This window comes from Cuculus canorus, chromosome 20 (genome assembly GCF_017976375.1).
Source record: "Cuculus canorus isolate bCucCan1 chromosome 20, bCucCan1.pri, whole genome shotgun sequence".
Classification (NCBI taxonomy): Eukaryota; Metazoa; Chordata; class Aves; order Cuculiformes; family Cuculidae; genus Cuculus; species Cuculus canorus.
This window is the reverse complement of record NC_071420.1, coordinates 2,477,205-2,499,591: the sequence shown is the minus strand read 5'-3', so window position 1 is coordinate 2,499,591 and position 22,387 is coordinate 2,477,205. Positions and strand designations below refer to the sequence as shown.

The following is a 22,387-nucleotide window of genomic DNA, read 5'->3' as shown; positions in this document are numbered from 1 at the left end:
AGAAAAAAATAGTTGGAGCAAGAAGACATGCACGTCTGGTGTTGAAGAAAAGCCTGTTTGTGTCAGACACAGAGGAGAAATTGTTCAAGAATAGTTCATCTTTAAATGAAGATCACCCTAATAATGCTGCCAAGGTCCGTGGCGACTCGGATTTTGGGCCGTGTAAGTGCCAGCAGCACAAGCAAAATCCGCCTCGGTACTGGCTTTAAACATGGATATCTGACATTTTGCTGTATTTTGGTTCAACTTCTTCCCTGTCACCAATGGTGCCATTGATCCTCATACTTCCTCGGCTCCCTGGGGACTGGCTGTCTGCCACGTACACAAGAGAAGTGACCACAGCATAGGCAAATGTCAGGTGAGAAAACAGGAGTTCAATTCCAGTGAAGTCAAGGGTTCAGAAAGAGCAGTGTTTGTCACAATGAGGGGCAAACACTCAATTTGATTCCGGGTCAGAATCAATGAATGCAGTTAGGAATAAGAGAGTTAAAATGTTTCCCATCTTCATCTTATGTTAAATGCGCATCTACATGTGTCTCTGCTACCATTTACAGGCAAATGTCTGCTTACAGCACTGTTGGCCCCTAAAGCGGCACTGCGCTCAGCTTCCCTGCCTTGCTCGCACTCCTCCTCCGTCTCTTGCAATAAAAGGTAAAGAATCCCTTCAAAAGATTAAGTTTAGGTAACGATGTTACAACCTTGTAATTCATTACAAACATTTTTCACTCATGACGTCTTTATTTGGAGTTCCCGATTTTCTTAATTACGTGTTTCTAATTTATCATAATCCGAAGCGCTTCAAAAGCATTGCACATTTTGACATAACTATGGGCAACATATTCCAGTGAAATATCTACGCTGATTCATATTCTTTCCCCTCTGACACCAGAGGTTTATGTAATTTAGGAATAACAGAGTTGCTAAAATTAATGGCTGAAGGGCAAGCCATTTTCTTTGTCACGTTATATATAATGCTCTGGTTCAGCAAAAGAGTAGCCGGGTTTTTTTTTGATTCTTTACTCATAGTTAATTACAATTAAAAGTAAGACTGTAATTACCTTTCTTGTAAACTTTGGCCTTAACTGCTGAGCACAGCAAAAGAGAAGGAGACTTGGTTAACCTCAACGGAAAAAAATAAAGCTTTTCTTCTGAAAGAGCCAGAGCTCGGGCACTCGGGAGAAACGCTTCTGGGAGAGTGAGACTAAAGCAAACTGAGAGGCAGTATCAGAGCGTCCATTCTGGACCGATCGTTTATAAACCACCAAAGCTTCAGGTGGGAGGGGGGAAAAAGGACTTGCCCAGCCCTGCCAGCAGATACACCCATAACCGGGTGCATCCAGTAGCTGCGATCTGCAGTCAAAAGTGTTCAATACAAAACTTCCCCTGTTTCTACATCTCACTTTTTATTTATTTTAACAGTTTACTGCTATTTGGAGAAACGGGCAGCTCGCTGCGCCTGCTGCACGAATCTCGAAGGGTTTAACCGTTTCCCTTTGGACAGGGGTGCTGCGGGCTGAACAAACCACCGACTTTTCCATCCTTACTTTGCTCTCAGTCTGCCGACGGGAACTCGGAGCCCTGTGCTGCCCTAAGGCTTCCAGTCCCTATCTCAAATATGATCCTTTATTTCTCTCTCTGAATACAGAAGAAGGTATCTCAAGGCGTTTGTAACTTCAGCGAAAGGCCTGTCTCGCGCGCACACAGGAGCATCGAAGAAAAGCAGCAGCCTTCCAGAAAAAAAAGAAGTTTTAATGCCGGGTTACGTCCCCGAGCAGGTCCACGGAGAGAGGCTGCCCTGACCACTTTGAAGCTGCAGATCAGGCTTGCCAGGAAAGAACAATCTATAGGAAAAGGAGACGTTCTTTTAGTTCCACAGCTCTATCTGTGCCAGGCCCAACCCTGCCTCAACGCACACGCCAAGAGCTGGCACTGGAGCCGAGGGGAAGAAAGCTCAATGGCTCCCATTAACTCCCCATCTCCTGATGACAAACGCATCATTGTAGCACAGTCGCCTTAAGACAGACAGACAGACAGAAGGAAGGAAGGAAGGAGGAAAGGAAGGAAGGCGCTCTTGAAGACAAAGTTGTTCTTTGGATAGTAATTATAGATATTTAGAGGTTCAAGTTGATAGTCATAGGAAGAACTTTTGATTTCTCGGTGTGTAAACACTTCCTGATCTATGATTCAACACTGAAGACTTTGGAGAACACAGTAAACCTCGGAATCGTCTCTGTCACAGCACCATTATTTTTTATCATTATTGAGAGATTATCTAAAATATGAGTACATTAAAATTTATTTATCCATTCATTTATCCAGAATTAATTAATTTTTCAAACATTCAATTTCTCCAGAATTGTTCTTTTCCCCCCCTTTTAAAAATCTTTACAAGCATTTGTATATAGGTTTAGTAATAATAAGTGTAGGAGGAAAGAAACATAAAATAACCCAAATCCCTGCCCCACAAATGCTGCTAGTACATAAACTTTATAAATACAATGTTGGCAGATTCCGATATATAAAAAGGTAGCTAAAAAAAAGTAAGAGCCATAAATAATGCCAAGTAATAAAGGAGGTGAATGTTTTTGTTATTAGATTCTTTCATTGTATAAATCTGTTTAATAAGCTGGCTAGGAATCATTGATAGAAAACAGACTGCTTGTGGTGTTACAGATCAACCTGTTCTAAATGTTCTTTCCTAAACTCTATGCCAAGCAATACTTTCTACAAATACAATTTAAAAAGTGAACGTTCTTTCATCATCCAAAGGGAGCAAATAGCACTAAAAGTCAGAATGCACCTTTTGAAGAATGCACGACGCGTGTCTGTATCAGCAAAGCAGAAAATCTTTGTTTAAGACGGTTTGCTGTGTGTTCAGAGTAATTAATACCATACATCCGATTCGTCAAATGTGATCAGTGTATGTGTAAAACCCTTGATTTAAAAGTCTTATTTCCCAACACGTGTATTTTTGGAGAGCCCTATCGTATATTTTTCTTCAGAAGTTCATGTAAAAAGTATGCAGTAACATTTCACTGTAATGAAAACTAAATGTTGTGAAATGTTATTGAGGTCAGTGATGGGTTTGTGACGTTAATCTTTGTACACTATTGTTTCTCATTACTGTGTGGTATTTTTGGTTTTCATTATTCCTAGAGGGAAGGACAGAAAAAATGAGATGCTATAACCCAAATAAGGAAAAAGGAATAAACACTAAAATGCAAAACTGAAGATAATAGAAAAACCCCCACCCCACCCATTGGGACATTAGCGGTTAATAAATTGCTGAACTTAACCCCCCCCCCCGCCCCCACACACTAAAATGTTAAAAAGCAGACAAGATTTTTTGTATTATTATCAAATAGATATCCTTATTCCTGCTTTACATTTTTTATTGCTGCATTAACTTCTAGAGCAGGTGGTTTAAGTGTGCAGCTCTCAATATCCTCAAAATCATTTTAGGTTCCGACCCCAATTTTGATCTTATGGAATACAACTCACACAGCTCTGGTTTCAATGTATTAAGGGCTGCTCAGCTTTGGGAACTTCATTCAGTGCTTCACCATGTCATGCTCAGGAAGACACTCGGGGAAGAAACAGAGCACCCCAGAAACAGAAATTACATAATCAGAAATTGAAATTCAGACAGGACGCAATCATTATTTTAATTTACGGTGAGTAAATTGGCAACCAGTGCCAAAACTCAGTTGAGCTGAGAGAAAGAGAGCCTCTGCCTATGCATCCTGCTCACTGAAAATACTGACGAATGCCTAGGACACGATGCCCTGTGCATCACATCCGCCTGACCAGAAAAGCTCCCAGCACCTCCCCATCTGTGCTCCTTAACACTATCCCAATGCCAGAGCAGCAGGAGCTGCCCGGACAGACAGCAGAGCACATCCCCAGGCAAGAGCCCTCACCTGGAGTCCAGATCAGGAAGATCTTTCACTAGTTTCAACGCTAACCAGGGGCAGGGTGCAAAACAGACTTCAAAAATTGAAGCGATCCCCAGCCCAATCTCAAATTAGATGGAGATTTATCAGAGGGAGTCCTTGGAGAAAGTGAAGCGACTAAAAGGGCAGACATTCAGCAAGCACCAAGAATCAAAACTCTCTCTCTCGCCCATCAAACTAATGAGGTGTGCCCCGAGTACTTGAGGACTCACGGGAATAGGATACAGAGACTTTCAGCTCTAAATCACTTGTTTAAATCCAGCCCAGTTTGTCATGATTGAAAGTAGTTCCCATCTGTGACTGCTGTGGCCTACAAGGAATTTGTTGGTGGTCTCATCCTCACCTGTACGGGGCCATACAGCCAACGCGGTCCTCCCACCCAGACTCCGGGCATCCTCACTGCTGCGCTGAGGGCAGAACCCAGGGGCTGAACTGATGTGGAACAAAGTGGTGGATCAGGTGTTGATCCTACACCTCCAGGAAGGAAGAACAGCTCATTTTACCCTGCTGCGGTCCTTGACGGAGGCACCTCAGGCACTTGGGCTGCCACTTGCACAGCTCACATTTAACTATTTTAACCATACAGATGAGCACTGTTTATAATACTCGCAGGAATGCAAAGATTTCCTAAAGTGTTGTGCACAAACATCATCACATAATCCTCGGAGCTTCAAAGCCAATCCCAACAACTAATCCCACAGATAAACAAAGCTAAATCTCTATTTGCCTGCAAAAATAATGAGCAAACATTAGGGATATCAGTGCATTGAAGGTCTCCGATCTTCTGAGGGAAGATCTCGACTTTCACCCAATTTGTACTGTGAAGCTCTAATCTACTGTAAATTATAGAATCTAATTAAAATGAGGGAAACTGAGGTAGATAAATGCTTCAGAGCAACACTGCTAAGATTCATAGCTATGCTATTCTTCATTTCAAAGAACTGTTTGCAAACCTTGTACTTCCTAGCATGGCACTTAAGCCATCTGCCTGGTCTAAGTGCTTCTTCATGTTGCATAGAACAGATTTATAGCTCAAATCCCTACTTAGAGTATAACGTTATTTGTAAAGTTGCCTATGACATGCTGAGGCTCTCTCTAAAATAACAGCATTAAACATCGTTCTGTCCCAAGAGATACTGAGATGGGTTTAAACCTCCACAGAGACACCAACCTATATATTTACAACAATCTTTAAGGCATTAACAAGAAAAAGGAATCATACTCATGTGACATACATGGCCATACAGAATGGACAACCTTGTGGGAGAAGGAATTAATCTGTACGGGTGTCAGTCCAACAACTGATGATCACGTTTCAAGTCAAATGCTGCGGCAGCAAGACAAAGAGAAGATAAATCAGAGAGTTGCAGAGGTCTGCTGAATTATTGAAGAAAGTAACCCACTGCAAAATAAACAAAGTTTTCATTTCTTTCCAGATAGTTGCAGTGCAAGTGTGTTTAAATCCAAACCCACAGCATTTGAACAGCTTTCTACATCCCCTTAGGACTTCTTGTGTGGATAATGTTCCTCGGTGGAGATACCACAACTGAACCTGTTGTATTTGTTTCAAGATTTTCCAGCTCATGCGACTAAGAGCCTATCTGAAATATAACCAGGACATGGCACTAACCAAAAACCATTACTGCATGACTCCCTCCGTATCAGATTAACTCTTCACCTGCATTATTCCACGCTCTTACCAGTACTGTTTTATCTTCAGATTTTTGTTTACAGATTAGTATCTAATTCCAATGACAACAATAAATACCAGTTCAATTGTGGCACCAAGGCCAAAAACCCATGAGCCACAGCAGCTATATTGCAATGTTCCTATATCTCACCCATCGTAATAGCAAAGTTCATACTACACGTCAGTCAAAAAATGAGCGCTCTTTCATTCCCATTGTCAACCACGTGCAATTTTCGTGGGTTTCTGAAAGCGCCCCTTGAAATCACCCATCCTGTGAGGAACATTCCTTGAAGACAGCAGTCTCCTCTGTACTTCACTAGGTGGTTCACAACCAAAGCTCTGTCTAAAAGCAGCTCTCAGAGGGACCGTGGAAACTGAGCTCAGTGTGTTCAGGAAATTACATGTCAAAACTAGTAAAAACATGTTGAAGTGGACATTAATGGATGCTTAAATCACCCTGAAATTCTTAGGAAATACAAATCCCTGTTACTATGAAAAAGTAAACACAGTTGGAGAATGAAGCGTTAAGGAAACTACTCTTGCCTTCTAATTATCAAACAAAGCCTAAACAGTGAGTAAAAATAGATCCTGAATTATCCTAAACCCAAGGAAAAAATGGAATTAAGAACCTCTATTTTCACTTGAAATGGTACTAAATGGAAATCTAGGGTTTTCTCTGTAGTCTACCTTTTAAAAGCAAAGAAACAAACAAAAGAAACCCCAAACCAAAACAGAAAGCAAAATATCACCCTGAATTTCTTTTGGGACCATACAACCCCCATTCCAACCATCTTTCCTCAACCTCCAGTGCACATTTCATCCATACTACAACTAGAGAATCAGGCCAAAAGAGTACACAGTGATTCCTGCACAGGCTGATAGCAGATTGCAGCACCGCAGGTACAGCTGAGCGACCAAAATAAGATTTAAGTGAAAGAATCTAAAAGTTGTGTCTTTAAACTGTGCTTTAATCTGATTATAATCGATTGAACTTTAGGTAAGAGAAGGACTACTTGAAGGATCAATGATGGCAGGATCCAGTCTGCATGGCGGAGTCACGCAGCGTGTCATGGACACAACGTCTTAGTTACATGAAATTAAATGATAGATACATCTTTATACAGATATTGTCACCTGAAGGCATAATTTGTAGATCTGGCAATTACAAAGAGGTTTAGAGATCGAACGGAAGGAGTTTTGTTGCAGAGATCCCAGTTCAAGGATCTGTGCAGGAACTGAGAGCTCGATGCAATGCTTCGCAGACCAGGGAGCTGAATGTAATACCACGTTCTACTTATCTTGTACAGAAACAGCACGGTAGAAGGGAAGGACAAAGTAAATCCCTATTTGCTAATCTGGTAAATGTTATAAAAAAGTAAAAAAAAAATAAAAAAATCCCTGGTATTTGTCTGGTTTATCTCACTTCAAAGATCACGGAGCAGGAGAAGGGATTTTGGAGATGTAGGGAGAAGCTATTTTTAAAGGCAGCCATAGGACTGTGAAATAAGATGTAGGTTTTCTGGAAAAAAAGGATTTTTTGCTATCCGACAAAAATCAGATTCTTTCCAAGAGTTCATACAGAGAATTAATGATAAGTGACTGCGTGACTTTGAAAAAGATCTGATTCAGAAACGAGACGGAAAAGTTAGACACAAAATCCATGTTGAGGCTTCAGCCACCGTGGGGGACTGCTCGATGTCTTCCAGGTTTTGTCACTTCATCTGTTTGCACTCATGCCTGGCTGTGCCGTACGCAGAAGGCAGCAGGGGAGGAGAAAGTAGAGGAAAGGAGAGACTCAGGAGTGGGAATGGAGAGGGGTTTTCACCAGGCGGCCCCTCAGATGAGAGCAGCTCTGGACAGGATAGGGAATCTCAACCCCTTTTTCTCTGCACCAGGAGCTGGGAAAGCACTCAGTGTCTGCTGTGCTCTGCTTCCAGCGAAACCAGTGGTAAAGCTCCCTTGACTCCAAAGAAAACTGGATTAGGTCAATGTCAAGAGTTTTCAGAAGTCCTACACTCAAATCCTTAGCACTTGTAACTCTTCCTGAAGGAAAGCAGATTGTTAGGGCCACGGATACGTGCAGGCACTGGAGATCTTAATTCAAGGGACCACACGCAGACGAGCCCAAAGTTTACTGTACTGAATAGTCCCAATTTTGCCCAACTTCAACACCGGGCAAGTGTGAAGTCCTTGGGGAGACGACAGAGAAACCCAGCAGAGAGGCTGCTTGGGGAGAGCAACATCTGGGAATGCCAGGACATGGTCCCGCCAGCCCCAAACGGCTGCAGGATCCAGCACCCCACCTTCCTTGGAGGAAACTCCCAAGGATTAAGAAGAGTTACAGGGAAAAATCCATTAAAATGAGTCTTTCTCTTTGGAAGATTTGCAACAATTTCATGTCAAGCAAAGCTCCTTTCCCCAGCGCTGGACACACGCCTGTTTCTAGCTCTTTATAGCGCAGCAACATGCAAGCAGATCTGGTCAGAGGTCCGCAGAGAGCAAGGTCTGCAAGTGGCCGGAGGAACGCCTCCGCGGTGCAGGGACAAGACTGCAAAGGTCCTGTCTTTCAACCTGAATAAAAACTATTTCTTAATGTAAAAATCCACATTAAAGCAAATTTTGATACGCAAACATATGACCGCAACCTCCTCCTCGCTCAGATGCAGATTTGCACAGTAACAACCCTTCCACGGCTGTTCCATGCAAGCGGCTCCAAAACCATCAAAAGTAGTAATTAAAGCACTTCTTCTCCTGAGCCAACCTGTCACAATCATGCCTTTAAACACAGAATTTGACTCGTTTATTTTGTAAAGTACTCAGTCCTCAGCCTGCTTGGCCAGGAGGCTGCAGGGGCTGCCAGGGCACGCTTGGCGCTGCACTAGACCAGATCAGTGTTTAAGTCGCAGGTTCAACTCGAGAACGAGGGCATTTTTTTTCTTGTCTGATCAAGGTCAAAACTATTAAAATACCCTTCGGTTCTCAGTCTAGCGAAATGAACTGGTAATACATTTGGCAAGTTAATCTGTGGATTGCCTTCTCACATGAGACCAGCTGTTGTGTTTCTAAGTACAAGCAGTATTTACCTCCAATAATGAAATGACGGAATATCATATGAAAAGAAGGAAAAATCAGTGTTCCCTGCCTACTGCACAGTCCTGGGTTACGTTTACAGTTCTAATAAACTGATTTGTCAAAACTGTCAGAAGCAAGGATGATCATCTGGATACCAGATGAACTAAAATACATGTAATTATAAGTTGTCCATTTGTTCTCTTTTATCTCCCACATATCTCTCCTTTGCTCTCAAATACGTGTGCATGTTTATGTGTAACTAACTATTTAGCTACGGGCCTAAAATCCAGGTTTTTTATTACTGCTTTTACTGTACTATAACACGAGTGAGTTATTTCTTCATATCACACTCATGCAAAATAAAAAACTGGTCATGTTACTTTAGCATTTTACTGTCTAGCACGTGCACACAGACATCCTGTATGTGTATGACTAGATAAACACAGATAGAGAATAGTCACAGAATATTCACACCCCCCTCAGTTGGATATAACGTTTCCAAAGCCAAACACGAATTCATCTCATCTATTAAACTTGTCTCACAGCTGAAAATTATACAATCAAACTTTCATTTCCTAATTAGTAGTGTCTGCTTTTTTAATAGCATTTATTATTATGTAGAGAAGTAGCTCTGCTATGCAGGAACAAGAGTTTTACCCATCATCTATGCCAGCCAGCCAGGCTGATGCTGAACTAGTCTCTTTGCCCCTTGTATCCTTCAAATTAGGGTGTTACGAAGCACCAGAGAGATATTGGCAAATATTTATAAAGGCTCGATATTCTCTTTCTCAAGGTTCTAATATCAGCAATATTTCATAGCATATATTTAAAGTATATATATGTTAAAGAACAACCTGAACAGAAGCATTCCCTGCCTTGCAGGAACTGACAGAAAACCAGAACAGAACATAGAATAAAATGATAAAGGCGGATGTGGGAGAGATTATTAGTGACAGCAAAGGAGGAAGAATTTCCTGGAAGATGTCAGTTTTAGGAAGGGATCTGAAAGAAAGGACAGTGTGCTGCTGGAAAAGTGGTGGGAGACCTTCTGCAAGCCTAAGGAAATAATACCTGTGAGTGCGTAAGGAACGCCAAGGAGGAGAGTGCAAATAAAGGAAGATGTGGAAGTAAAACAGCGCATGAAAGTAAGCCTGGAAAGATGCAGCACCAGCCCATGACAAATGAGCTTGAACTCCGTGCGACGTGAGGGATCGGCATGCTATACCAGGGGTTGCTGCAGTCAAATTTGGAGGAAGAGGTGGGCTGAAATATTAAAACCAGTGGCTACAGTAATAAAAGGGTTTTAGTAAACTCTATTAAGCTAAGCAGTCAAAATAAACTGCTTTCGTGAACTTGGGGTGCAAAGCTCACAGCACAAATCTACCTGAAGCAAATCCAGACCAAGCTTTCCCTAAATACTTATCTCCAAGCAGGTTATTACTTCCATAAAAATATCACAACAACTTCAATATTAGGACTGTTTCAGATTGCTTCTAAAAGCGCTGCCTTCAGATAACTGTTTTTTAACATATTTTCTTACTGATAAGGAAGATATCTCTATAAAGCATCTGTTCAGAATCATCTGTCGTATCTACTTAGTTTATAACATCTTGTTCAGATTCACCATAAAGATTTCAGTGGCCGTTGCAAAATACAGGGACGCTGTTGAAGTTTCTGAACTGTATGAACTGTTGGCTATTAAACATACAATTATTTGATAATGATAATTTCCAGGGGCTGCATAGCAGCTCTCATCCATAGATCTCAAAGCTCTTAAGAGTCCCATCACCACACCCTCATTTTGTATAGAGGGGAACTGAGGCAGCAGCAGGGAAATGCCCTGTTCCAGCTCATCCAGCAAGCTGGAACTGAATCTGGGCTCACGGGGGAAGCAGAGCTCGGGCACTATACCCCAGAAAGCCACACTTCAGTCATACATCCAAGAAAGGCAGTAGTATTTCAAACATCTATGTTCAAACTAACATTACCAATAAATGTTTTCCTTCTATAACTTGTCTTATCACACAAATAGGCAAGTAAACATTTACCAGTGGAAGGCAGGCGATGCTTCTGGTGCTACATACAAATGGTGAATAAAGGTACCTAGCTCATAGTGTCATAGCATAGGAAGGGCTGGAAGGGATCTTAAAGATCATCTCGTTCCAACCCCCCTGCAATGGGCAGGGACATCCCACTAAATCAGGCTGCGAAAGGCTTCATCCAACCTGGCCCACATGCTGAAGCGTAGGAAACAAGTCCTTCAAGGTATTGAAGATATCTACATTTATGAAGCTGTTACAATTTCTCTGAAACATAACTGCCCAATATTTAAGCCAGAAGTTGCCTCCTTTATTGAGTTGTAGCCAAATGCTCCAAGAGCAGAAATCAGAGTTTAGCTCCTGGAAGAGGCTCGCGTCTCAGAAAACCTGAATTACACATCGTTATAAACATATGTAAAACAAAAACGTCCGCTGCTAACAACAGACCAAAAAACTCCAAAATCTTCCTTTATAAGGATTTAAGCATTTTTGAACTTTACTTAAGATCTCAGATCGAATGCTCAACACGGCCCTATATCATTCAATCAGAGGAGGGAGTCCTGTCTCCACTGAAGGCAGCAATGGTTTTGCCAGCAATTTCAATACACCCAGGATTTCGCTCCCTAAAGCACAACAGAGCTAACAAAGCTCATGCTCGTCACTGAAGATCCGGAGGTTTCACTCCAGCAAAACTCCCAGTACTTCAGTAAAGGTCTTCTGACTTGGCTCTGAAGAGGGTTTGTAAAACTGTGATTTACGCCAGCACAGCTCTCGCTACCTAGAGAGAGAGCTGGCTGCTTTGAGGTGATGCAGAGTAAGCAACCATCGTACATGATTTCATGCTCCTGCTCCCAATGCCAAGCCAAACTCCCACTTCCTATGCACACAGCTCATTGGAGGTTTGGGATTTCAATTCCTCCATCACATCGATGCCAAACTTTCACACAGCGGTACAATGCTTCTGTATCTGGTTGCCTCACGGCAGATACTGCACAGACAAACATTAGGTTGTGGCGGTCAAAAAACCTATCTTCTGTAAATCCATACAGAAAAATAATGGTGAATCCATACAGAAAAATAATGGTGAATAAAGGAAGACTTTAATCACTGAGAGGAAGTGCTAAGGGCATTCAAACACCTCTCAGGGCCGGACTAAAAATTTGCAATTCTGGCAAAAAGAGCCTTCTTTGAGAGATTATAAATTGTCCTTCAAAAGCAATGGTTTAGTGATATTTTAGCACAAAGAAAAAAAGATCACTAATAAAAAAAACATAACTATAGGCCAGGAGATTGACAACCATCTCCTCCTCAGGGTTTAAGGATGATGGTGAATGGAACAAAATGCTTGAGAACTCCATATGAGGAGAACAGCTCTCAGTCTTGATACAGTTTGAAATGAACAATTTTGCAACTCTATTTTTCCTATTTGTGGAATCACGAGAGCAAAAGATTTTATTACGTGAGGACTTCCTAAGTCTAGCTACAGAATAACCAATCCACACCAGTAAGGAGGGCCAGTGTTCAAAGCCAGATGGAAAATTAAGCATCATGGTATTGCAGTAACCGAGGCTCCGACTCATCCTGCCTTGCCCCAGGCACATAACTGGTGACAAAGTTATGGACACAGCTCTTCTAAGTTTCTTAAAAAGTCAGCAGAGAAGATGGGATCAATTCCAGCATCTCTTCTCAGGTGCTGAAACCCATCTGGGACGGATCCTGGCCTTTGAGCATTCATAAACATCCACATTTTTTTCCAGTTATAACTAATAGCTCACACTTACTGGCTCCCATGTGGTCATTTTTAAATACTTCATGGAAATAGTCTCTTTCTCAGTTTATAAGAGGGGAGAAATAATTCAACCATGTACCGTGAGAAATAGTGGAAGAATGACAAACAAAGCTCTGTTCTTCTGCATCCCACTTCTGCCTTCTGATCTCTTAATTATACACACCAACAGTAGCCTAAAAATCCAGGTTTTCTCTCTCTCTCCCCCCAGTACTGAAAAACCCCGTGTTTATATACAAATCAGACTTGGAAAGGTAATTTTCTAGACAGAAGAAATTATCTTCCACATCCTCCTGAGTGGGAAGACGAAAGGGATGCCAAAAGGAAAGCTGTGTGCTGAACAGGCAAGCCGGGAGTCGTGCAGGGCAGGCGGCTCTGGATACAGCATCTAAAAACTGCCTTGAGTACGATTACTACAGGGTTTCTCTAAATAGATCTTTTCCATACGCGAATCCCAAGTTTCTCCCTCCACCTTTCTATATATTTAGCTCATTAGTAAGACCCTTTGCAGAGGTGCTAAAACAGAAAACCAGGAAGGAATACTTCAATCCTCCCAGATAAAGTGCAAGACTGAGTTCCCCAAACTTCTCCAGACTTCAAAGACTTTCAGATATTGTTTAATCAATGCTAGAGCTCGAAGGCCAGCTGCGTTCTCCTGTTTGTTCTTAAATGCTAATCCAAGTTTACCAAAACTGAGGGATTTTGCATCTGGGATATTTGGATGCAGGCCCGCTTCTCTTGTAACCTGTCCTTGGCCTCTCCTTCTATTTCCTTGTCACGTTCCACTCTTCTCTCAGTTGGTCCCGCTGCTTTTTTAGCACTGTTTTGCCTTTTGGTGAGATCAATAACTGCTTTGTCATGCTTTATGACAAGACCCCTCTCCTTCTGGGTTACTGTACAAGCTGACAGTGTATTTAGATATGGATGACATTTATAAATGACACACCAAAGCTCTTCAGGCCATTCCTCCATAAATCTCACGATATATTTCAGCTCTCTTCAGCTTCCTGCACTGTGTTTTAGGAATGAAAATAATTAAGTGTTTATAAGCTGATTATAATCAAAGCTGAAATGTATGAAAACTAAACCTTTTCAGGTTTCTGACTCCCCTGTATACGTTGCGCTTTCCCCCAAGCCTGAACCAACATCAACCTTCTCTTTGCACTGCTTCGTCCTCCACTTCTTTGTATTTTACCATTTCCTATTTTACTTTTTGTGAGAGCCTGAACAGAAACAAAATAGCATGAGAAGAAAAATAAAGCAAAAACTGCGTTTGGTAAACAATCACTTGGGGGCACAGTGTTGTTTGGAGTTGGCGCTCCCCAAGAACAATGCAGTTTGGCCGGTTGACTGTGCAGCAGGAAATAACCTTTGGGAGCCCACGACCCCAACTGCTGCTGCTGAGAAAAACAACCTGGTTAAAACTGGGACCGATGCTTCCAAATTGTAATGATTTGCCTGCTGGCCCAAAAAGGGGTTGAGGGCTCCAGTGACGGCAGGCCAACCTCCGTTCAAAGCATTAAGCAAAAGAGGAATGTGTGATCTCTGTTCTTTTGGCTTTTGTCCCTTCTTCTTTTTTTTTATTCTATAGAACTCGTCTAATAGAAGGCAGCTTTTTTTTTTTTTACCCTGAGCAAGTGTTTCACATTTTTCAAGTTTCAGTCAATTGTATTTCTAAATCCTTTCAAGACAACCATTCCGGGAGCACAGGCTCTTCCACAGGTTGCCTCAGCAAAGAGGATTCTTTGTCATAAAACTGCTATTACCATTAGGGAGTGAAAAAAATAACTGATTTCATAGGCTTCTGGAGTCAAGACTTAATCTCTCCCCTATCCCGCCTCACCTCCTGGCAGAGACAAGGGAAAAGAGAGAAAACTCCAGCCGGGAGGTTGGCTGGGGGGTGTGATGGTTGCTCTGGGCCCCAGTTATCACGGTTCGTTTCTAACAGATGGCTCCTGCAACCACCACGGCCTTTTCTCATGGCGCTCTATCTGAGAGGAAGGAAATTGAGATTCCACCCCAAATCCCAGCACATAGTTTTGAGGATTCCCACATCTTCCAAGGATTAAGTCACCACATGTATAGCCTGAAGTGCCTCGAGGACGAGAGCGAGCACCAATTTTAGAAGGCTGTGTAGGAAGAACCGCTAAGATCCTAAAATCCTTTGTAGTTTGCCCCAAAGACATATTCACGAAGGGATTTCCAAGAGGAGAAATAAGATACAGCTCTGATGCTGGGGTGAAAGAAAGATCCAAATGACCTAAAATGAGTATGTCCTTCGACTGATAAATCAATACACCTCAATAAAAGACACAGCCTGTATCTAGCTACAAAACAACCGATCTGTGGGTCTTCAAAGTGACAGTGCTCACCAGCAGAGACCCCGAAGCCTTGCTAATCTGTACAGGACAAACCCTGCTGAAAGAGGGGGGTGAACAAGGGTAACTGCCTCCTGTTTGAAAAAGTATGATAGTGATAAGTTAGAAGATGGAAGAGCCGGAAAGAAATGTTGTCATCATAAAGCTGACCGACAATATTAAGCTTTCCAAATAAATATGAACACGATTATCTGGGGGGGGCTTTTGATAACGAGTTTGTTTTAAACTTTGCCACTAGGCCTACTGTCTGCATTGCTTACAGAGAAAATACACTATTCCCCACCCAAATACACTGGGATCCTGCTTCAGTGGGATTTCTTGTGATGAGAGGAGAAAGGAGGTCCCTGTCCACTAAACTGTTTGATTCAAAGCTCCGGGTAGCTCCTAGAATAAATTTCCTGCTATTTTCTAAATAACTCTCACGCCTTGGAAACATCTAAATTATCTCCTAGACTGTAGAAAGGCAAAAGTATAGAAGAGCACGATATTATTTTAATAGGTGGAAGACAACAGATCAAAATTTATCCCTAACTTAAAATCGAAGTTGGTGTTCTTACACCAGGGATGACGTATCCTGCATTTCTAGACCATCCTGCCATACATCTTCCACCCACCCACGAAGGCGAGCCATGTATGTGCTTGGCTGGACCCACCAGTGCTCGTCAAGCCACAGACCATTTGCGCGCACTCCCTGCCAACCTCGGCACAGAGGGGCGAAGTCCACAGGAAGCAGTTGATGATACCACAGCATGATCACGCTAGTAATCCCAACAAGATAATCACAGATGTTGTGACCCACTTAAAAAATGAGTTCATTTTCCAGATATCCAATTTCAGTGGCTTTTTAGGACATTACTCCCCTGAAGGTTTACAGGCAAATGAGTGTTCAGCTTATTCTCCATCATTTTCTGCACCAGTAATGCTATGCTATAGTAAGTGTGAAATTAGTACATAATCTTTAAGCCATCTTGGTTTCAGGACGACAGATACTTGCTTTACTAATAACTCCAACCTCCTTGCAGTGCTGTGTTCCCCAGGAGCCAAAGTAGCACGTCGGGTTTGATGTTACCTTGCCAGTCACAAATACGGGGTGAGACAACACCACCAACCTTTCGTGCACCCAAAAACCAGCTTCTTGAATCATTCCTTCCAGTTCAATCACTTTTGCATGGGATGCAGCATCAAAGAGAAACTAAGGAATTTCAAAAGAAGGAAAAAGTAAGAAACCAAGCGGAAGAAGGAACATGAACAGAGGAATACGTGTACTCCGCGTTCAAAAAGACTAAACCACGTAAAATTACTGGCAGAGTGTTTAGAAGATGGCACAGATGGCAGGAAGCTTCAGAAAGAAGGACGATAACGTTCCCGGCACCCCAGAATCACAGTACCATTTAGGTTGCAAAAGACCTTCAAGATCGAGTCCCACCATAGCTCGTTTTTCACGTATCTGTGTCAGTGTCACCAGGTGCCCATTTTAAAGTCAATTTATTGCAATGCTGAGGCTGATGGTGGGAGCCTGGACTTCCTAATTCTACCTGTGCTTCTGTTTTTTTTTCAAAAAATACAACAGGCATGGAATTTTTTAATAAAAAAAGGAATTCCAAACACTTATTTTAACTATTCTGATTCTGCTTCCAGTACAGATAAATTAAAAATCAAAGATTTGCTTCTTTGAGGGATTTTTACAGTACTGACTACTTCTTCCCCCTGTTGCAAAGCAAGGCACGTTAATTCCAACATTTCCTTTATATAGTATTCCTGTTGTCCATCTAAAAGAGAATACGTGGAAAAGATCAAATTCCTTTCAATTCCTTAATAAATCCAGTGATATTTCTTTTAATCGTGTGTCTACTCTTTGAGCCCCCTTCTGTACAGTGTATTTTTATACGATAGCAACCTTTGTAAGAAGAACAAATCCACCAATTTTTTAATTCCTAAATTAGCGTTACCTTCTACAAGCGAGATGATGAGCTTTTCTTCCATGACAGGCTACTTTTAGCCAAAATACATGCTAACTTTGATTGCGACCACGGAGGAGTACAAACTTGGCCAATCTGGTGGATGCTGCTGCTCTCTTAAAGTCCATCTAGGCAGCTATCAATCACCTCCCAATTAAAGCCATGTACACAGACTGCCGCATGCTTTCCTTATATGAGAACAAGCATAAAGTTTCTCCCAAATTTGTTTAAGGAATGCAAATTTAACGGTCTATCTCGACTAACGAAGGCGCAAGGCTTTTACAAACACAGTCTTAAGCTAGACCCACTACAGCATCCTATTTCCAAATGATTGCTATTCATCATTTACTCGGGTTTAAGCAGTCACAAACCAAAACAGCTTAGGCACACCAGAATTTACAATTTTTAAATATTCCAGTCTTTGCCCTGGATTTAGGAGTGCTTTGCACCTCTCGGGACTTGGCTCACAGTCACAGGTATCAGAGGAAGAGAGCAAAAAGACATAATCAGCAGCGCTGAAGCACAGCCGATATTCCATCACGCAAAGCCGGCTGCTGTTTCACGTAAAGAATGGTGACTCATTAAACCACCGGGTATCAGAAAGAATTAAATGGGATGAAAAACAGGATTTTTTTTTTTTCCTTATAAACTTCTTCATGTATTGTTACAAACTCTCTAATTGGAACCCGTTCCCTTTTCAAAACAGCCTTTCTTGGAAGCATTTGCTTACACCAGCAAACACCCTTCAGAAGTACACGCTCCGGCACTTCCCAGCCAACACTTTATTCACTCTCTTTCCAACCCGAACCACCAAACTGGTCATTGCTTCCCACTTCTCCCCAAACCACTTTCAGAAAAGAGAAGGAAAAACACACGGCGAGTGATCTTTCCCAGTTCTGTCTGTGTGTGGTAACGAGCGCCCAGCCCAGCCTTTCCGTGCGAGGCGACGGGGCTGCTCCAGAACACAAATCCGCAGGGCTATGGCAGGTTCTGCTTTTTCCAAAACGATCTCCCCAGCTGCAGCACATTACTTGTGGCAACTTTTCTTGGATCTTAAATGGGTTTTGAAGCCATGCTGTCAGCTGCCTTCATGTCACCCCACTATATTATGATTGAATCTCCTGTTCCTTTTATAGAGTTGTTCTCTCCTAATAAAACACTAACTGCTGGTCTGAAAGTCGGCTTCGGGACCACTGCTTACAGTCTTATGATAACCTTCTGCTCTGCTCTTTTCTCAGCTAAAAAGTGCACTTCTGAAACGTTAATTGCCAAGGCTGTGTTCTTAAATACGCATATAGTCAGTCCCAGAAATTTGCTGTGTTTATACAATATCTTGACCCCACCCCCATTTCTAGTTATTTTAAGAGCTCATACTTTCAAACTGGGCAATATTCCTGAACACATGAAAGAACACACAGAGTACAAACAGCTATAAATGAATATCTGCAATTCATTGCAGCAGCCACCTACAAAGGTGATACCTTCAAGCTGTTTGTCAGAATAAACTAGCAAAAAAGCTGTTACTTGTCAGCTTTTGGAAAAGATACATTGCAAAACAATATTCATTTTCCCTGGCAAATGCAAACTCACATTTTATAGGTGTGAACTATTTCCAAACTTCAAAACTGTACCATAAATGAACTGTGAACGGGTAGAAAAACACTCTTGAGTACAGCTGCAAAGAAGCAAATGACTTCAAATGTACAGAATTAAATAATCACAGTTTATTTTTAATACGTTTAAAGACTAAAAATATTTTCACCTTCCATTCTACTGCATTTGAACAGAATCCATCAACAAAAGCTTATAAATCTGTTATTCTTAATGGGTTTCATGGCAGTGTTGTGTTTAAAGTCATGGGACTAAAAGAAAAACTACATTCCTGGGGCATAATGCCGCACAGTTAAAAAGAAATGCTTTGCTGAAATCTAACTTGACAACGTTTGTTGTTAGGATTTCCAGGACTTTCATCAGGGATGCTTCTCAAAAGAATCCTGTCTCTCAGAAATTGTTTTTGTCGTGGAAACAGACTCGACTATTAATGAGAAAACAGTAAGAAGCTTTAGTGTCCTAATGGATACTAAATGACCTGGAGGATCTGAAACACTTATGTGCAGAAAAAATACATATGTGCAATTCCTTTGGCTCCAAATACTTGTTAGCTGGGATACAACGTATTAAATGAGGTAACCAAATACATGGAGAAAAAAGACAGTATTTTACATACGAACAACCCCATTAACTTTGCACATTAAGAGCATAATATGCTGCTTAATGTGACTTTTACAAATCAGAAGAAAATCAGGTCATAATAGTAGATAAATATGCAGTGCCTATAAGCCTCCTTATGTCCTCAAGACATTGAGGCTACAAGTGAACACTGACATTTGACACAGATACAGCTGTTGAAAATAAGTCTTCGTCATACTCAGATGCAGATAAAGACAGAATAAAATTCAACCAGAATAAACCCGAAAGTGGGGAAAAAAATTATCTAAACCCAGATGCTGCAGAATATGCAAAAATCGAGATGCAAATTGAATTTTGCAAACCTGGAAAGAAATCCCTGCAGGCATTCACGCTCGGTCCACCTTTACTAAGAACGACCACAAAATTTAGTCAAAATCAACACCAATAAATATTTTGGAGGAGGAAAACTCTGTAAAGTCAATTCATTTTACTCTCTGAAATGGTGCAAAAATGTTACCTACTCCCTGTACAGTTATTAGTCTCCGTAATGTAACATAACAGATACTTTCTAAATCCTTTCAGGCCTTCTCCCCCTCACTGGAAAGATCATCATTTTTTTATTTCAAAGTGGATTTAATAAAGAAAAGGAGTGCTGTTAAAGTAATACGTGAGGCTTTGACATTAAGCAGTGCAACCCTGCAGAGTCGGCAAGAACAGGGTCTCTAATCTCCAGTGATTTATAGAGGGCTCTTCCTTCATCTCTGCACTCAGGGAGGGCCAAAAAGTTTAGAGACAGGCTGGCGTCCCCCTTGCTCCACACCGCCAGCTCCTGCTGGCCAGTCTGCCGGCAGAAACCTTTAACCACTTCACTGCTGGCTTCTCCTGCACCCATTAAAGGCGTTTTTATTTATTTGTATTTATAGAACAAAGTGATCTCAGAGTTAAGTAATGCCTACGGAGGTAAATGTTTATGTCTGTCATCAGAAATTTATAAGCAGAGGAGGAGAAGCTAATAGGCAGAAAGCAAAGACCAAAACTATGCAGTGTTTGATGCTCATCTAAGTAAGCTCTGAAAAGCTCCGAGTAGAAACACATCTTAATTAAAAACTTACAAATATATACAGTTAATTTTAAAGCTAAATAACTGAATTATAGACACCAGACAGCCTATTACCAACTGGAGAAGAATGTTTGCCTTATACTGGCTGAACGTTACACAAAAGTTCAAAGAATATGTTTTCAAACACAAATGCAAGAAGCTATTAAGCTCTTGTCACAAGACAGAAATATCTCGTTTTAATGGATTTCAAATTCATCATTTTTTAGGGAAATGCCCGGTTACTTCTGCACTGTAAAACCGCAGAAGCCTCCACTACTAATCTAAAAAATTAAAGCCCATTCTCATATGAACTCAATACTGGAAGATTCACATCACCACCAGGAATTCAATTGGGTCAAGAGGATTAGACGTGCAAAGAATCAAACTTAAGGTCTCAGTGAAGTTACACTGAGGCACTCAGTCACCTTTCCCTGCGCGGGTGACCCCACGGAGACTATAAACCAGGTGCCTATGAAGCGAGGCGCTGTTTTTCCCTTTAGTTGATGTATGTGTCAGTACCTTGTGACAGTCTCCTCTTTACTTAGGCTCCAAGTTCTTCACGGGAGCAATTAGTCTTTTGTTCCGCATTTTTACTGTACCATTTACAGGGAAATCTTGGTCTGTGACGAGCTCTTTTTGAAAAACTGAGGATACAAATAAAGAGCAGGTGTACAAAGTCCTTAAGGGCAGAGAGACCCACAAAGCAATAGCAACGCTGCAGCCCTCAAGACACCCTCCAGTGTCAGCAGCTCTGCTCCCACACAGATGAATACAATCCTAACCCGTTTCAATGGAAATGATACGAACACACAGCCTAAATTTAGGTCCACTCGAGCTGCCATGGGTTTAATTAAGCCGTCTCCATATACACACTAGGATGGACCATTTATGGACAGTCTTCTCCTTTTCTCAGATTCCTACCAATCCCAGCATAGTAAGACTCCATATAAGAACAAGAAAATCAGGCGAAAATTCATCACAATGTCAATAGGTTTTGACATTCCCATTTGGGGGAACACGCAGAGAAGCCACGAAACACGTGCAGAACTGCCCTGCACTTTTCCAGACCCGTGAAGGTAGCAATGGTATTTTTTAGCTGCCACTACTTGGACTGGAAACTCTCTGTCCAGATCAAGCTGCCCTTGAAAAATGAACCCTGCGCAAACACGCATTGGACATTTCAGTTTTTTATATTCATACTAAATTACCCTACGTCGTCTTCCCTTAAAGACCGGCCAATGGAAATATTGACATATTAATTTAACATATTGCAACCGATACAAAATATTGGCAATGAAGATGCATTATTTTGAAGATTGCTGAATTTTCCTTTGAGTGACTGAGCTCATTCCCTAACCCTCTTCTTGCCAGCGAGGCTGAAATGCCTCTTTGTAGTTGTCTCAGGAGACTGAAGTTACTCCTCTATGGACAAACTCCGCTCTGCTCCCAGGGCACTTTCCACTTGTTTCCAGCAGCAGTGAGGGCAGGGCACGCAGGCTGGGCTGGCACGTGGCTGTTATCTGCTGCCGGGGCACAGCACTGAGTGGTTTTGCAGGTTATTTCTGAGGGGGTTACAAAACATTCATCATTCTACTTCTACAAAGCAATCATTTGCAATCACAGAATTGCAAAAGGCAATTCTTCATTTTATTTTCACCTCAGATTCGTTTTGTTTAATCTGATGAACAGACGCAATTTCGACTGCGGTGCTTAAAAACAAAAATTAGCTTAGACTTAAGAAAAGGTAATCATAGGATGTCACTTTATCACAAAGGCTTTCCGAAGACTGTTTCATGATGCCACGTGCTGCATCCCAGATGCATCAATGGATATTCAAGCAGGATTGTCAGAAGTGTGTGTAGGAACAGCCAAAACAACTGGGTTAGTAAACAAAACCAAATGCCATGATGTTCCTTTTCCGTCCATTTAAGAAAACCCTGCAATCTGACCCTGCTGGGGTCACTGTTCTCTGAACAGTCCATGTATGAAGATGGTTTAAAAGCTTCGGGAAAGATTCGTTCTCGCACAAGGAACAGCTTAGAAGCATCCTTCACCTTCTGTGACGGTGTTTAACGACAACATACTTCAAGGTGTATTTCCTTGAAGCTGATCTGCACCCTCCACAAGCTCTTGAGGAAGATGGAAGAGAAAAACACTATGGACAGTAGAAAAGAGATGGACTTGCATCACACCAGCCAGGTGACACCATCTGTACATGTGTG

At 41.7% G+C, this 22,387-nt stretch overlaps 1 protein-coding gene across 9 annotated transcripts in view; it reads right to left on the bottom strand.

Annotated features, from left to right (window-relative positions):
• BCAS3 (BCAS3 microtubule associated cell migration factor) overlaps positions 1-22,387 on the bottom strand; it is a 349,601-nt gene that overhangs the window by 60,940 nt on the left and 266,274 nt on the right. The window lies entirely within an intron of this gene.